At 28.6% G+C, this 13,305-nt stretch overlaps 1 long non-coding RNA gene across 1 annotated transcript; it reads right to left on the bottom strand.

Annotated features, from left to right (window-relative positions):
• Positions 1-1,611: 1,611 nt before the first annotated feature.
• Positions 1,612-10,237, bottom strand: LOC125585511. The gene is made up of 2 exons (XR_007322473.1): positions 8,982-10,237; positions 1,612-1,951 (listed from the first exon to the last, which is right to left on the bottom strand). It is a non-coding gene; the product is annotated as an uncharacterized LOC125585511 (long non-coding RNA).
• Positions 10,238-13,305: the final 3,068 nt, after the last annotated feature.

Consider the following 13,305-nt stretch of genomic DNA (forward strand, 5'->3'; position numbering starts at 1 on the left):
GCTCAAGCTCAGCTCAACCATGATATCTTTGAAGTATTTTTTACATTTTTACTCTGTTATTCTCTTTAATAGAACAAACACTATAGTATTTTTTATTGGGAGCCTTATAATAAAGTATTGAAGGTGACATATAAATAAAGTATTGATATGTTTTAATCGGATTTGTTGCGTTATTTACAATAATGAATAACATAAATGTTAATCAAGACACAATGGTTAGTAAAATCAGTGAACTTTTGTCTTTTTATTGTATTTAGTTAATTCCGGCCAATTGAACTTAAGATCATGTTTACTTATTTTTTTTCTATTAGGGTAAATAATATTACTGTCCACAAAAATAAGAATCTAAATGTGAAATTAATTTTCTGAGATTTAAAAAAATAGAACGATGACAAACCATTCTTTCAAATTTGCCCCAATTAAAACACCGTATGTTCCTCAAGGAAAGTAAGACAGACGATTTTTTTTTTTTTTTTTGCAAAAAACTAACTAACTGAATGTAAAAGTAAAACTACTCTTTGAGTTTAAAGATGAAGATTCCACAAAGAGGATTTACTCAATCAGGGTCTTCTTTTTCTTCTTTTAAAAATAAAACCATCGGCAAGAAAAAAGATTCACAACAAAATATGCCGTAAGATTGGGAATGAATCCTCCAAAAATATGTATACTTGTTATTCAAGGGAAAATCGCCAAAATATGACCCATGGCTTGATTTTAAACACAAAAGTATATCCCAACTTGAATCAAATACAAAACTAACCAAAAGGGCTAGTGAAATTACAAGTAGCCTCTTATGACCAAACAATAAAAAACAAAATGTACTTTTATGAATATAACTCATGGAAGTCTTCCGGAGGCATTGTAAGTCTTCTGGGGAGAAGACTTCCGGGAAGTCTTCTCGTATTGTAGATCTTAAAAATAAATTTAGATTTTTTATTAAAAATATTTTGATAGGAAAAAATTAAAATCATGTAATTATAAACATTTGTAAATGATATAAATTAAGATATAGTAAATTGAAAAGTTTTCAAGATGAGTGAATGTAGTGAATCATAGTATTCTTTGGTTTATGGTTTGGTAACATATGTTGTAGTATTGTTTGTATTTTTAGGGTTAGATTTTGGAACCTTAACATTTTTTGGGAAAATTAAAATTCGACATATATGGGTTAATTTTCGTGAATATTACACACTTTCAAAGTTTATTTTAAGTTTAGTGAAGTGTTTTTTTTCTATTTAATTAGTTATTTAAGTTAAGGATATAAATTTAGGGTCTAGAAAACTTCTAGTCCTGGCGAATAGTATATTTAGAGGTAGAAGACTTCCTGTAAGTCGTCTAATAGAAAACTTCCGTGAAAGTCTTCTAAATCGAAAATATTTAACCTAAATAAATTTTTTTGTCTCTATATATAAATAAAAGAGATATTAGGCTCCATATACAACGTTTGAGCTATAATTAGCGAAATATCACTTGCACTATTCAATTTTTAATATCTCAGTAATGTCCCTATACCTAATAATGCTATAGAATCCTAGACTATGATTTTATCCGTTGAAGAAAGAGAAAACTTAACGTCATTTGTTACCGATCAAATTGATATCCCTAAAATTGTGAGACAAATCAAGATTTGCTCATATCTGAATCAAAAACATAGTCAACACAGATTATGTCTAGTGATTGTGATGACAATTACATACATGAAAATCAATCTCTTCTCTTCTTCTTCTCCATCTTCAAGTATCATCAATGTCTCCAACACCTTCTCTCCGCCGCAAAGACGAGAGTTTGAGTTCAGAACATGATCCTCTGCCATATGCTTCCGACAAATCTACAACATCTTCGCCCGATGTTCTCCTCCGACATGTTCACTTGAAGACCGATCCGGATGTATTCTTGAGAGTTCGCAAACGTCACCGGATTTGGAGAGTTAAAATAGTTTTGCGAGTGCCACCTGTCAAATATTTTATGAACCCATCGTAAGTTTTGACAAAGAATGTCAGATACGTTGTAAGTTTCCATTTATCTATTTCCTTAGTTACTAGGAGAGTAATTCATTTCGGGCTGCGATATCTAATTAGTTAGATGTTAACATATATTCCCGTTATCGGTACATGAAAACATGAGATGTTAAATTTTAGTGTCACATGTACATGCTACTAATATAACATAGACTTTACCTTTTCTCTTAACGTTAACAAAAATTATATATACTCCACTGAATTCAGTATATTTGTATGATAATGTTAGTTGACGCTTAATTTTCTTAAAAAATTAGCAAAAGTTATATACTATGAGAATTTGGAGTCTGAATTGCTTTATGTGTTAAATGTTTTAGGCGAAGCTAGTGTTTATCGTTGACGGTGAATACAACTCCACACTAGTTACAAAATTTTTTGACTGGCATGATGAGGTAGAAAAAGAGGTTTTTGACAAGATTGTATCTTTATCCGAAAATTCCTCTTTTTGGAAGTTTCGGGCAATATGTAATTGTGTGTTCGTTGAGAGTCTAGAAAGAACAAGAGATTTGGTTTCTTTTTGTTAGAAAGTCTATATGGATGTTTCTTGAGAGTTTACTTGTGTTACCAGTTTTAATTATGTGAAACTAAATTTTAATATCCTCTAAGTTTAGCTGAATACACTTTTGTTTATTTACCATCCTGCTTGTGTTGCATTATTTCTTATATTAAGCATTGATATCTTCTATTATCTCACTCTCTCGTTACTACTAAGGAGAGTCGATTTGTGTTACATTATTAACATATAATGTGAATACTTAACCGTTAACAGTTATATACTTATACACTAAGAACTATATTAGACTATTTGTTACAATTACTAACTCACACAGTTCTCTCTCCTCTCTAGTGTCATCAACATATATATTAGCCACTAATGTTCTAATTAACAGTTAAGAAATTTGTTAGCCACTAATGATAACCACTGAAATCATTTACTATTGATTTATTGAAACTAGTATTTTCATTACATGCTAACATTTAATAGTATCAAGTATTATAATTATCACATTGTACGATAGATACTAAGTTAATACTTACAGCCAATTGTATACCAGTCATGAATTTGTTATCTTTATCTGATCTTACAATATAACATTAGAAATATATGGTGACAAGATGAGACTATACATTCGTTATTTTCTCTTAGGATCTTAGCTAATACTTACATACTAACATAGATAAGTACAGATTTGTTCCCCTTCTTTGATGTAACACTAATTATATAGTTACAATCTAACATTGGAAATATAGGGTCACTAGATGAGACTACTTTAGATTTGTGGTACCTTCTCTGATCTACACAATCTTACATTTGTCTTTCTATATTTTCAATAACCTAGATTCCAACAGATTGCATACAACCTAACATTTCTAGTAACAAACAGTATAAATATTACGTTTATGTTATACGATTAAAACCTAAGTTAATATTCACAGTCTAACATTAGTGCATACAGATTTGGTTAAACGTTACTTTTATATGTTAACGTGTTCTTCTAATGTGGTGAGTAGACCATACTACTACATTCTAAATTTATAAATATTGCATTATATCTTTCTTCTTCTCATGAATCTAAACTCTATCATAATTATAACAAACTAACATATCAATTAACAAAGCATATAAATATCTCATTGTTGTTCAGTACAACATGCATCCCAACACCACTACATTTATGAACCTATAATATTTCTAACATAATTATTACAATCTAACTAATTGGTTAACAAACAAAAGAAATATCTCATTATATTTTAGCAAAACAACAGCGTGTGGTTTAAAATCTCCTATTAAAGAGCTATAGGTGAGCAGAGAGCTATATATCTAGCTCATATCCGAGAGATATCAACACATGTGCTTTCTTAGACGACGTGGCTTACCGTCAAGGGTATTTTTGGTAGAATGCATTAAAAGGACTACACTGACCAAGGATTTTTCGTGCATAAAGGTATTTATCTAATTTGGTTTCTATTAAGTATATTCACCCATTTGTCTCTAAATAAAATGTACACATCTTTTCTTTTCTTCTCAAATGGTTGCAACAAAAATATAATGATTCTCACTAAAACTCTCCAACCTCTCTCTAATCTCTTTGAAATTGAAAACATCAAACTTTTATATGAATTTTTCATTTTTTTTTGTCTAATCTCACTAGTTTATCTTGTTTTTGCAGATTTTTTCATGGTTCTCATCTTCCACTCATTTAAATGTAAATCTATAAAATTTGGATATCTATTTTTTTGTTCTATAGAGTTAGATATATCTAATCTTCCACTCATTTTCTTTCTTTGAAGCCATTTGAATGTTTTTGGATATGCAGGTTTTTCAGATCTGGGTCAGACTCTGGATCCTTCTGGGAAGTCTTCTAAAATATTATGCGCCAAGTCTTCTGACTTCACGGAAGACTTCATGAAAGTCTTCTGACGGGGTTTTCTTCCATGTCTCATCTTTCATAACAGATCTGAGCATTTTGTTAAATCTCTATTTTTGATTTTTTTTTCCATTTGGTAACCTCTTGTTACTTAAAGCTCGTACACTTTCCAACCTCTTTCTAATCTCTTTGAACTTAAATAAAAACAAACTTTTTATCAATCTTTCATTTTTTCCTCATGTCTTTCTCACTAATTTATCTTGTTTTTGCATATTTTTTTATCACATGATTCTCATTCTCATCTTCCACTCATTTAAAGGTAAATCTATACATTTTGTATATCTATTTTGTATATTTTATAAAGGTAAATCTATCTACTGTTCCACTCATTTTCTCTATTTTGAAGCCATTAAAATGTTTTTGGATATACAGGTTTTTCGGATCTGAGTTTGGATATGCAGGTTTTTCAGATCAGGATCTGTCTTTGGAAGACTTCGAACTTCCAGGAAGTCTTCTGGTGAATTATTTCTTGGAAGACTTTCGAGAAGACTTCCCAAAAGTCTATTTTGTGTGTATAGATAGATCTATCTAATTTCCACTCATTTTCTCTATTTTAAAGCCATATGAACGTTTTTGAATATGCATGTTTTTTATATCTGAGTCAGATTTTGGAAGTCTTCTTGGAAGTCTTCAGATCTGACAGAGTCTTCTAAAACATAATTCTCTAGAAGACTTTTTGGAAGTCATCTGACGGAGTCTTCTCCCATGTCAAGTGAAATCCAAGCTTATCTTTGTGGAGGAATAATCTCTAACTCCATGTGTAATAGTTTTATTTATGGCATGTTTTGTGATTTATGTGTTTACTCTTTTAGTTGTGAATTTTTTTGTAAATTTGAAGAGATATTAATGAAATTTTTAGTAAATATGTTCATGTTTACTATATTATCTTGCCAAAAATACTTGAATTTATTGAGGTTATTGATACAACTTCAATAGCAAAACAAATAACACAAACATTTAATCAAATTTACTAAAACCAAGGGAGAAGACTTCTAAGAAAACTTAGTCAAATTCACAAAATATCAAATATTACATAAGTTCAAACATATAACACTTTCACTAGAAGTCTTTTGGGAAGTCTTCGGAATTCTTCCGGGAAGTCTTCGGAAGTTTTCCGGGAAGTCTTCTCAGAAGAGTTAAATTTTAAGCGGGAAAATAAAATATAAGCAGAAAATTAAAATTCAGGCGGAAAACTTAAAATTTAAGTGAAAATTAAAAATTTTAATCACATGAAAATTAGAAAGTATATCTTATGATCTAAGAAAACATATTAAACCATATAACTTGATAATCTTGAAGTTACTTAACACTTTTGAAAGTTTTAAAAAATATCTTAAAGTTAGTTAACAAGTTTACAAAAACTAATGTAGAAGACTTCCGTGAAAGTCTTCTCGAATTAGCTAGAAAATTAATAAACATGAATGTTGCGAACCTCATAACTAAAATCAATTAAGTTATGAATTTCATTCAGGAGCCCCAATATCGATTAATATATATGAATTAACAAGAAAATGTTAAAAACACTTTATAGTTTTAAGAAAATGAAAGTTTAATAAACATTGACTTAGAGATGTGTCTGCCAAAAGACTTCCAAGAAGTCTTCCATTTAAGTCATTTTTGCAATTGAAAATTTATAAAGGAAGACTTCCATAGAAGTCTACTCTACAACATATTTCTTTGGAAGTCTTTCTTTGTAAATATCTGCTTACTTTTGTTTTTGAAAAAGATTCAAAAATACTAGAGAAGACTTACCTTCTAGGGTAAACATGTTAGTTTTGCAATTGACCGAACTGTGTCAAAAATTTAAATATTTCTAGAAGACTTACATGGAAGTCTTCCACAAGAAAAATAAAACTTAGATATTACATTTAACTAGACGACTTACATGTAAGCCGTCTCAGATTACTTGTGCAATTGAAAAATAAAATTTAAATATTTAATTTTAATTAGACGACTTCCATGTAAGTCTTCCGTCAGAAGACTTACAAGGAAGTCTTCTGTGATAACCAAGCTTTGCCCAGAATCTCAGAAAAAATCTGGAAGACTTTCGGGTAAGTCGTCTTCCGGAAGACTTACATGGAAATCGTCTAATTAAAATTATATATTTTATTTTATTTTTCAATTGTAAAAGTAACCTGACACGACTTTCACCGACCTCTTCCACCGAGAGTTTGGAAGATTTACAGGGAAGTCTTCCGGTGGAATACTTTCGTGTAAGTCATCTAGAGAAAGTCAAACTTCTGACACAATCCGGTCAATTGCAAAACTAACTTGTGTATTCTAGACCACTTACCAGGAAGTCTTCTTTGGTATTTTTGAGATTTTTTTGTTAACAAAAAAGGTTGGAAGACTTTCAGAGAAGTCGTCTATAAAAACACACATAAAGTCAATTGCAAAACTAACCTCTATATTGACCAGAAAACTTTCGTATATGTCTTCTACGACCAGAAGACTTACACGGAAGTCTTCTGACGAACAAATCAGGAAAAAAACAATTACATACTTTCAACCAGTGAGATAACTTGATTAGCTTTTCCTATCACATAGAACTTCACCAAGAAACAGACCCATTTGTTAATAACCAAGATTCATGAATTTGAACCTTACAGTGTAGAATCAAAATCTTGGTTTTTTTGATGAATATAGAGAGAAATTCTGTCTGGCAGAACTTTCTTTAATCTCTATCATAAGACCTTAGAAATTATCTTGTAACTGACATTACATAAGCTGATGGGCCTGAACTGAGACATTTCATTTGGCTTAAGTGTCTTTGGGATAAGACAAATATTTGTATCATTTAGTCCATTGGCCATCGTCCCATCAAAAAGGAATTTATTAACCATAAGAGTTAAATCTTCCTTTAAAATATCCCAGAATTTCTGATAGAAGAGAGCTACAATCCCATCTGGTCCTGGAGCCTTCTCTGGATGCATCGCAAAGAGTGCTAATTTAACCTCCCATTCTGTGACCGGGGCAGTAAGATTGTCATTCATCGGCTCAGTAATAGTCGAGGATACCTCAGATAGCGCCTCCTCTATATCTTCTGGATTAGAGGCCTCAAAGATTTGCCTAAAGTAGCTAGTAGCAATGGTCACCAACCCTTCCTCATCCTCAATGACATTTCCATTTGCATCAAGAAGCTGAGTGATTCTATTCCTTGCTCTCCTTTGCTTAATAAGTGCATGGAAGAATTTTGTGTTTCTATCTCCTTCCCTGAGCCAAAAAATTCGACTTTTTTGTTTCCAAAACATTTCTTCTGCCTTAAGAGCATCAGATAGTTCCTTCAATGCTTCTACAATTTCCTCAGTTGTAGCATCATCATTCGTGTACAAACCTTCAACTTTTTCTTTAAGCTCTTCCACCAGTCTTGCTGAGTTCACATTGTGTTGTCTCCTTCACTCGCTCAAAGCTTTCCGACAGCTAGATATATGTTTCATGATATTTGCATTAGGGGGAAGATCAGAAGATTTCCATCCTTCAAGAATGACTTGCAATCAGAAGATTTCCATCCTTCAAGAATGACTTGCCGTAGCTTCTCATTATCCAGCAACCTTTTATCAAACTTGAAGTTTTTAGAACTCCTCATTGGTATTGTGAGGATGTCTACAAGAATCGGACGATGAACTGATCCCCATAACCTCATGTACTTTACAGTTGAATGAGGAAACTTCTCATGTCAATCCGCATTTCCTACTGCCCTATCTAGACGACATCTAACAGTAATTCGTCCAGCTCTCTTTCCTACCCATAGAGCATGTTCCAGTAAATGTAAACTCCAGCATACCACCGTCATTTAACATATGCTTGAAAGGTAAATAAGAGTTGTCAGAGTGTTGTCTTTCGCCTTCCTTTTCATTAGGTCCAGTAATTTCATTAAAATCTCATATCATGAACCAAAGTCAATTTCTTGTTGTTGAGAAACGCGTAAGACGTTCCCACACTTGTTCTCTTCGTTCAAGTACACGATCCCCATAAACAAACGTCATAAATACTTTTATTCCATCAATGACTGCCTCAATGTCAATCATTCTGTTATTCGAAAATAAAACATTAACTTGAAATTCATCCATATAAAAAAGAGCTACACCTCCGCTGAGACCAAGTGGCTCAACGGTAAACAAATTATCAAATCCAAATTCGGCCTGGATGTTTTGCAACAACAGTCTCCTATGCTTCTTCTCAGTAAGAAACACAAGTCCCAGGCGATGCTTCTTACACATCTCCGTAAGGCGTCGAACTATGAGGTCGTTCCCAATCCCTTGACAATTCCAACTGAGTGTCCTCATTGATAAAGGTGGGATGGGTTTTTGGACCCCATCGAACCATCATTTTTGGACGACCCAATTGTTATATATAGTAAAGCAAAGGATGAAAAATTGTTAAGCAAGCTTCTTGTTTTTTCTTAAATGCAAAATGAAAAACTTAAAAAACAAAACGGAAGACAGAAGAGCAAATGAAAACATTTTTCTAAAAATAGATTAAATTCAGATGAAATATATCATGCATGATAGAGTGAAGATACAACATATACCTTTTCATCTAGGCAAAGGAGGGTGATTCCCATAAATTCATTATTTTCTTGATGTTATGTGAATCCCAAAAGCAGATGAGGCGAACAACAAAGAAGTGAGGCCAAGTCAGAGAGCGTTGGAGGCTGAGTGGCTGACGGCTGTATGTGCAACAACAACAGGTAGACATTTTCCAAGATGGCTTCTGGATTTTCAAGTGAAGATAAACTGAGAGAGGGTGTTTGTGGGGCGTGATTCCAGTCATTAGCCTCTCCTATTTATATGGTTTGAGGTTTTTATCGGTTTTTCACATGCATGAAGCTTCGATTGTAAATGTAGGGGGAGAGAGAGTTAGTGGGAATTAATGATTTCAATGTAAACTGAAGATCCATTGTATATGTTAAGAGTGAAACATTGAATGAAGAATAAGCAAGAGACGAAATTGAAGAAATAGGGGAGATCAAAAGTTGACAAAACGAAGTTTCTATTGTAACAATGGCGAAGACAGTGATGTTGGATCGTCTAAGATGGAGGCGACTTCAGATCTAATTGAGTGAAACCTTAAACTCATAGTTTGGATGTCTTTGGGTTGAAACGACAACATCATTAATAAGTAAGCTTGCCAATGGGCTGGAAGAATTATTGAATTCGTTTATGGACCTATGGCGATGATATATATTGGATAACCCAAACTAAAAGACAAATAAGATATCGAAAACACAGCACAAAATTAATTTATCTAAGGAATATTTATTGTTTCAGTGGAATCCACATAAAATTAAGAAAGACGCGTAGACACTTTGAAGAGAGTGTAAACTCTTTCGTTATAATATAGAAGACTAGGTGATTGCCCGCAATTTTGCGGATATAAATATTGTATGAAATTATGTATTATTTTTATAATTTTGTGATTTTAATAATAACCATAATTATTAAATTAAACTTAAAGTTTTAAATATTTAAAAATCAAAATTCTTGGTATTATATAATTTCAGAAGAATTTTGAAATACAATGATAATTATATAAATTTTAATTTAAGTTTCTAAAAATCTTTTATGGCATAATTTGAGTTTAATAAAAATCCGAGGATTAATGAACAAGAAAACAATTTCTATTTTGCATAATATCTTGTCTACCACTTTATTTTATTTTGATGCAAATTTGTTATAAAGTTTTCATAATTTTTCAAATCACAAATCACTTTCTTATACATTTTTGATTTAGTGTTTAACATAAAACTCACGATTGGTTAACCAAACAAATTCATCCTTAATTCTCTTTAGTCCTCACACTGTACTATCTTAATATTTTCATTAAAAGTAATAACAATTTAGATATTTTAAATAGTATTATTTTAATTTTTTTTTTTAAATTACTTTAATAAATCATATTTTAATTAAATCTTATTAACTAACTATATATAAGAAAATAATATATATATATATATTTAAATAACGTGATATCATTATTTTATACATATCCCCTATATATTAATTGAGAAGCATTTGAAAAATTAGAACCTTAATTTTGTATTAATTAAAAAAACCCCAAATTCTAGGTGACACTCTAAATGCCTTCTAAATTTCATTTCAAAGAATTCTAGAGCATCTAATATAAAGTATAGTTTAATCTAATGGTGTCACATTATTCCATAATTATATAACACTAGAGAACATTATATTAACCTAAAATATATGAAGTGTGTATTCTTTCCTTAAATAAAAGCTACGGAATTACCTAATATGATTTACATATATACGGGAATTAATGATTATGAATAATAAAGATTTGATAACAATTTTTTCATCGTTCTTCATTTTTGTTTAAATTTATATTATTAAAAAAACTTAAACAATCACATTAACCATATAATAAAAAAATTAGATTTTTTCTTATATGTTATATTTTGAATTTTTTTAAATGACTTTAAATTACAAAAATGAGGAAACCTTTATATGTTATATATTTTTTTAAAACGACTTTAAAATATAAAAATGAGGACACCGTATATGTTATATTTTTCTTATATGTTAGAATTTTCTTATATGTTATATTTTGAATTTTTTTAAAACGACTTTAAATTAATGTAAGTTTTCCTTAAGTATACGACTAAAAACATTAAAATGACATGTATTAATTCGATGGTTGATTTGAAAGCTTTCAAAACCATATGGAAGATAAAAGTCAAAATAATTCAACTGTGAAAACAATATTGTTCACTTTTTTCAAGAATGTGTTCGCTGGAAAAAATAAGGTTTTTATGTCATAATTTGTTTAATGTCCACTAGAGAACATTATATTAACCTAAAATATAAGAAGTGTGTATTCTTTCCTTAAATAAAAACTACAAAATTACCTAATATGATTTACATATATATGACAATTAATGATTATGAATAATAAAGATTTGATAACAATTTTTGCATCCTTCTTCATTTTTTTTAAATTTTATATTATTAAAAAAATAAACAATCACATTAACCATATAATAAAAAATTAAATTTTTTCTTATATGTTATATTTTGAATTTTTTAAAATGACTTTAAATTACAAAAATGAGGAAACCTTATATGTTATTTTTTTTTAAAAAAACGACTTTAAAATACAAAAATGATGACACCTTATATGTTAGATTTTTTCTTATATGTTATATTTTGATTTTTTAAAAACAACTTTAAATTACAAAAATGTAAGTTTTCTTTAAGTATACGACTAAAAACATTAAAATGACATGTATCAGTTCGATGGTTGATTTGAAAACTTTCAAAACCATATGTAAGTTAAAAGTCAAAAAAATTCAACTATGAAAATAATACTATTCACTTTTTCAAAATTGTGTTTGAGAAAAAAATAAGGTTTTTATGTCATAATTTGTTTAATGTCCACTAGAGAACATTATATTAACCTAAAATATAAGAAGTGTGTATTCGTTTTCTAAATAAAAGCTACGAAATTACATAATATGATTTACATATATATGGCAATTAATGATTATGAATAATAAAGATTTGATAACAATTTTTGCATTCTTCTTCATTTTGTTTAATTTTACATTAAACATTAATTATAATATTACAATAAGTAAATATAAAAATAAGAAAAATAAAGAATAAGTAAATATACAATATAAGAAATACAAGAAATACATTAAACATCTATCTGAAAAGTAGATAATAAAATAAATAATAAGTAAATGTATAATATAAGTAATTGAAATATTATATTAAACATCTATCGTAATATTACAATTTGATATAAAAGCAAAACAGTTAGATACGTAAATATATAATAAAAAAGTAAATATACAATATAAGAAACGGAAAAACTACATTAAACTTCTATCTAAAAAATGTATAATTTTACCTTTTTTATTATTTCCAGATATTTTATAAGTAAATATACAATATAAGTCAAACAAGCATAGAATATAAGAAATATAAATATTACTTCAAACCTCTATCATAATATTATCATTTGATATAAAAGCAAAAAAATTAAAATAAGTAAATATACGATATAACAAAAAATAAACAATAGGTCAAATACAATTAAGAAATTAAAAACTAAATAAAACATCTCTGTGGAAAAAAAGTTTAGAAAAATGAATAATAAGTAAATATACATATTTTACATTTTAAGATATATTTTTTAATCTTAATTTAATTTTCCATTTTTAAATTGCGTATTTACTTATATCATATATTTACTTATTATTTATTTTTCTTTATATTGTGTATTTCTATTTCTTATACTTTCTATTTACTGATAATTTTATATTTTAAGATATATTTACATTTTAAGATAGATGTTTAAATACTAATGTACTTTTTTCCATTTTTTTTAAATTGTGTATTTCCTTTTCTTATACTTTATATTTGCGTAATATCTATATTTTACATTTAAAATAGATGTTTAAATATTAATATACTTTTTCCATTGTTTTTAAGTTGTGTATTTCTTTTTCTTATACTTTCTATTTACTCAATATCTATATTTTACATTTTAAGATAGATGCTTAATATTTAATGTACTATTTCCATATTTTAAAAATTGTGCATTTACTTATTATTGTATATATAATTCATATATTTATATATTTATAATATTTACTTATTATTTATTTTTGTACATATTGAGTATTTCTCTTTCTTATACTTTATATTTAGTTAATATCTATATTTTATATTTTAAGATATATGTTTAAATCTTAATGTTTTTTTCCATTTTTAATGTAAAACGGCAATGTTTAATAGAAGAGCTTGGACAAATAGTCAAATAGTTATATTTATGTAGTTTTTCCATTTTTTTATGTTGTATGTTTACATTTTATTTTTTAAAAATAAAAA

Source organism: Brassica napus, chromosome C4 (genome assembly GCF_020379485.1).
Source record: "Brassica napus cultivar Da-Ae chromosome C4, Da-Ae, whole genome shotgun sequence".
NCBI classification, from domain to species: Eukaryota; Viridiplantae; Streptophyta; class Magnoliopsida; order Brassicales; family Brassicaceae; genus Brassica; species Brassica napus.